Raw genomic sequence first — 5,426 nt, 5'->3', positions numbered from 1 at the left:
TGGAAGAGAACAACCACAAGAATAGCCACCGTCGTTTGAGAATGACTGCTAGATGGAAGTACAGATGCTCCATGCAAATGAGTGTGATAGCGTGATTTCTTATGCAGTAGCAAGATGGGAGGATAGTGAAATGGATAAAAATGGTTGCAATCAAAGCCTATAAGGCTGAGTAATCTGTTATATATACGATCAGGGGCAATACCATCAATTTAGGCATTTGTTGATTTTATGAAACTCAAAAGCTGCAGTAACATATAATAAATAAATAAATAAATAAATAAATAAATAAATAATAAAGTACTAATTAATAAATAATTGATCCCACGATCAGATTTGAAAATTCAACTACTCAACCATGTGAATTGAACGAAGAGAAAAAGAAAATCTGCGAACCCACCATTCCGTTCCTATCAGTCAACTACAGCATTAAAACTAACACAGTTACTGGTCTGTCCTTTGGAGCGAGAGCTGCCATTCCCAAAATCTTTGTAAAGTGGAGGGAAAAATACAAGCTGAGGAGAAAACTTAGAGATGCCATCGTCACCACCATAATAGCATTTTCCATAGTAATATTTCGCCAGCATATTTATAGTGTACATTCAATTGAAATTGTAGGGGAAGGTTGCCTATATCGTACCACTTTTCAGTCTTTCTTTATTTACTTCGAAATGGGAAAGAATTTTAATTGCATATATTGTTAGATATTCGGACAGTACCATGGGACACAAATATATTTTTCTCAGAATTTTTAAATAATTATCATATATTTTTAAAAGGTATTATTTAAAACTTTGCGAGCGGTACGATTTATGCGCCCAGTTTCCTAAATCGTACCTAGAGATTGCTTAAATCGTACCCATTTGTATAATATACACACAATTTTCAAAATAAGAACTACAACAGAGGCAAGCTTCCTTACGTCTGTTGTAGTAAGCTTAGAAAGAATATGTTGAACCAATTCCTCTTCTATTTCCAGTGGAAAAGCTGTATTCCTCCTGTTGACGAATCCATTTGCAGGACGTTCCAGACCTCTCTTCACCTTGTCCATCAAATATCGCTTGAAAGTCTGTTTTGTAATTTCGTACTTACGGCAACATTTACTTAATCCCACAGCTCCGAATCGAAATTCACTGGTCAGGAAGAGTGAAATTCAAGGAAAATTAGTAAGGCAACAAATTTCTTTTATATATCCATTTATTTCATAATTAATTCATAGTAAACCACAATTTTTATAATGAAAATTATTTTTATGTTAACATTAATCAATTTTGTGGAAAACGACAAAGCAGCACAAAATAAGTTAATGTAGGCCTATTCCAAATGTTGCACTTAATTGTAGAGGATGCAAATCTCACTCTTTATTGCAATGTGTTTTATTACACTTATGCGTTGGTTTCTTAGCATTAGCCACCACTTCTTTTGGTGGTTCGAATGTGTGGCATAGCTCAGGGATGGCCATTTTCATGGTCAAGGCAGACGATAACGTATAATCCACGTTCAATGAAGGTTTAAAAGCTGTTTTATTTTTCCTTAACGTAGAAAAAACACCTTCTTCGTCTGCATTATAATATGGAATTATCAAAATCAATTTTGCAAACTTAGGTAGCTTCTTGTACCTTAATTCTCCATTTGCTAGTTTCATCTTAGATAACTGTGCTCAAATTACATCCATTCGGAAAATGTACCGACTTACTTGCACCTCATCTTGGACTTCAGCACTTTCCATACATCTTCAGGGACACTGTCTTGTTTTAAAATTGTTTAATCCACAAATGCGTGAGATTTTAGTTCGCGTACGTGTGAGCGTGAGATCAGTCCCAAATCCTTGTCTCATGCACAATGCTTGAGACTTGGCAGGTTTGAATTATCTATACTGAAATTTAAAAATATTATGCACCTAACGTTAATTGTTCATATTGCCAAAATCTTGCTGGTACGATAAGAGCAACCTTTTAAGGGTACGATATAGGAAACTAGCACTCCTAGCAAACTATTCAGATTATAACTTAAACAAAGCTGTTACAGTGACTATTTTTAACCTTTAAATAATACAAACTATCTTATATGTTAGATGTAATAAAAGACATGCATTAAATTAACTCAATGTTTCAATAAAAGCTTACGAAAGAGTAACAAAATCTTATATGAGGAATCAGAACTTACTACTACTTACAATTTATTACAGCTGTCGTCTTGGGTGAAAGGCGGGAAACTGAACGAGTGGTAGTTTCTATTTGTATTTCATGAAAAATTCCCCAGATGGTCCCTGCATGCAGTACTTTCCTCAATATTAATAGTGGTACGATTTCGGCGCCGCTACGATTTAGGCTACTTTCCCCTACTAGACCTCTTTTTTGTTACTGAATAATCTATTTTGTTTGAAAGCTCTTCACATAATTTTTCATTTTAAATTTTATTGTGAGACAATTAATTAATAATATTATTAATAATAATAATAAATTCTACAAAAATATCTCAACACGGTAGCAAATACCATCAATTTTTTAAAAACTTCAAAAGCTGCAGTAACGTATCCACAAAGTTTCATACTAATGGACATACACCCCACAGAGACAAACGATCAATTTCATGGGCAGATAATAATGAATCTTCTCTGTGTGATTTTTATGACCTGCGACTCGTTGAGTCAAGTGGAGTTTCGACAGCATTCATATATAAATCCAGAGCGTTTGGGTTCCCAATCACTTCAGAGTCGTGATTCCAATACGTTACAAAATAAATAAGGCATTGATAAGTATACCGACACAAGAATTTGTTCTTATATAATTTTTCATCGTTCATTTTATTATTCACGTCTCACATTACAATCCAAGTGCTAATATTTGCCACCATAATTTCAGGGAATTCGGTTTTGATTCTTGGTAAGAGCAAGATATGCATGCTCATTCCAAAGGGGATGGGCAAGTTTCTCTTTTTATGCAATATCTTAGCATTGTTTAAAATCAGCGCAAAACTACATGGTCAAAGAGCTATGGTATTTGCGGTATAATTTAGTTTACAATCTGAGAATTCATTTTTAGTCTGAATTAGGGTAAATTTTATATGCAATCAGTCACTTAACAATAATAATTAACATTTTTAGTCTGAATTAGGTTAAATTTTATATGCAATCAGTCACTTACCGATAATAATTAACATTTTTAGTCTGAATTAGGCTAAATTTTATATGCAATCAGTCACTTACCAATAATAATTTTTAGTCTGAATTAGGCTAAATTTTATATGCAATCAATCACTTACCAATAATAATTAAATCAACCGGCAATACTTGTATTTTCAATTCAATGTAATCTTAAAGTTATTCCCTGAAAATGCAATATAGCCACCCTCATAGATCAGTCGGCTGAGGATCTTGCCTGGTGATACGTAGTTGCGCTCGGGCGTTTGTTTTCCGCTTGGGCTGATTAGCTGGTTGAGTTTTTCAGATTTCTTTTTCGAACTGTACGGCAAATTTCAGATAATCCATGGTGAAGTCTCGGCTATCACCAATACCATCGACGGTAAATAACATGGTAGTTGATACACCGTCGTTCAATAACCAATTAAAACGCAATATACGAAAATACTATAAATGATGTAGATGCAATAATAATTACACATACAAGTATTATTTATATTACTTACATTGTATTTTCGGTAAAGAAGTTTGTCTTCGTTCTCTAGAATGAATACGAATAGAATGCATAGCCAAAAAATGAGAGATTCACTACTCTGACAGACAGTTGTGTGCATTAGTTAATTTTTATAACGATGTTATATCTCACTGCATCCACAGCATAACTAGTAGAGATGAACAAAACTAACTGCCGCTCTCGCTCGCTGTGTTCGTTGCATTTGTCTTTCGAGTCTCGTCTCGTCATTCTAGTGCGCTTCGAGTCTCGCTCATCATTCTCGAAATAGCATTTGGTCGGTGTGGAAATATTTCGTAACTTTGAATAACATACATCATTGAAATAAATAATATTATAAATGTTTAAATGAGACAAAAAGGCAAAACAGAATAGTATCTCAGTTATCAAAATGTTCTGGTTCTATTATATGATATTATCTATGGTTATATAAATAGAAAAAAAAAAACAATTCTCAAATAAATTTGCATTTCTAAGAAACACAAAACATAACATTAATATCCTTTTACTTGAGATTGCACACTTGATTTTAAACATGTGACAATTAAATTCCTAGCCTTTTCATATGGGCCTAGTCATTAAATAAAGAGTGGGGAACGGATTATTATACACTGAAACGTAGAGATGTTACTTGATTGTTTATACATATATAAAAGTTACCAATGTAGATAAAAGTTCATTCAGGTATAAACAACTGTGGCGATTCAAGGCTGCTTGACGTTCGGGACTTCGGGAGTGATCAATCTCGACGTCTCGAAACACTCGCAAGCAGTCTTTACGTCAACGACGCGACGTATACAACACTGTCGTGCGGGTTTTCGGCTTTGCGGGCGCTGTTAGTCTCGCTTTCTCGATCGTTGTTCATCTCTAATAACTAGATAACATTTCTCGAATTTTCTTGCAGATTATTTGTTTCGTGGTGGTGTTGTTGGTGTGCGTCTGCGTACAATATGAAGACGCTGATATAAAAGAAATCATTGAGAAGATTAAAGGTGAGAAGGAAAAGGAGGCACCTCCCAAGAAACAGCACTGTGGCAAGTGAGATTATGGAGGTTGACATGGTTAAGGGTTCGGATGTGAAATCCGACTGAGCTGTATGTACTAACAGTAATAAAGACAACACAGAAGTTACATTTTGCTTGATTTATTTTGTAAAATACCTCTACTTACGTTTAAAATTGAAAACTTAACGTTATGAACATTGACCTGAGCCGGGATCGAACCCGTAACCTCGAGCACAGAAGGCCAGCGCTATACCGACTACGGTACTCAGGCCGATTTTTATTTATTTATTTAATTGATTTATTCTTACTGGCAGAGTTAAGACCCTAAGGCCTTCCCTTCCAATGCACCGGCATAAAAATGTGCAGAAAATATAAATAACAGCAGCACAGAAAGTAATGCATTAATAATAATAATAATAATAATAATAATAATAATAATAATAATAATAATAACAGCAATATCAGTATGTGTCTAGTTACATGTAATTCTACAAGTTAAACTATTACAATTAAGTACTAAAATACAATTTGTATCAATGGAATGATAAACGTAATGAAGGACAATTAATATATTGAAAAGGAAAATCATATTCTATTAAAGTTATATTTCAAGAAAGACACGGATAGCTGTCTTTTTGACAATCCGCTCTTGAAAGTAGTCAATATCTGTCATCCTGTTGATAGATAATTATACACTATTTGCAAAATAAGTAGGCTACAGTATTATGAAATAAAATACCTTGCGTTATAATACCCAACACTGTAAATAATA

At 33.8% G+C, this 5,426-nt stretch overlaps 1 long non-coding RNA gene across 1 annotated transcript; it reads left to right on the top strand.

Annotated features, from left to right (window-relative positions):
* The first annotated feature begins 2,718 nt into the window (after positions 1–2,718).
* LOC138700515 (uncharacterized) lies at positions 2,719–4,781 on the top strand. Its single transcript, XR_011332371.1, has 2 exons — positions 2,719–2,882; positions 4,555–4,781. It is a non-coding gene; the product is annotated as an uncharacterized lncRNA (long non-coding RNA).
* Positions 4,782–5,426: the final 645 nt, after the last annotated feature.

The sequence above is a fragment of the Periplaneta americana genome, chromosome 5, assembly GCF_040183065.1.
Source record: "Periplaneta americana isolate PAMFEO1 chromosome 5, P.americana_PAMFEO1_priV1, whole genome shotgun sequence".
NCBI classification, from domain to species: Eukaryota; Metazoa; Arthropoda; class Insecta; order Blattodea; family Blattidae; genus Periplaneta; species Periplaneta americana.
This window is presented reverse-complemented; position numbering and strand designations above follow the sequence as displayed.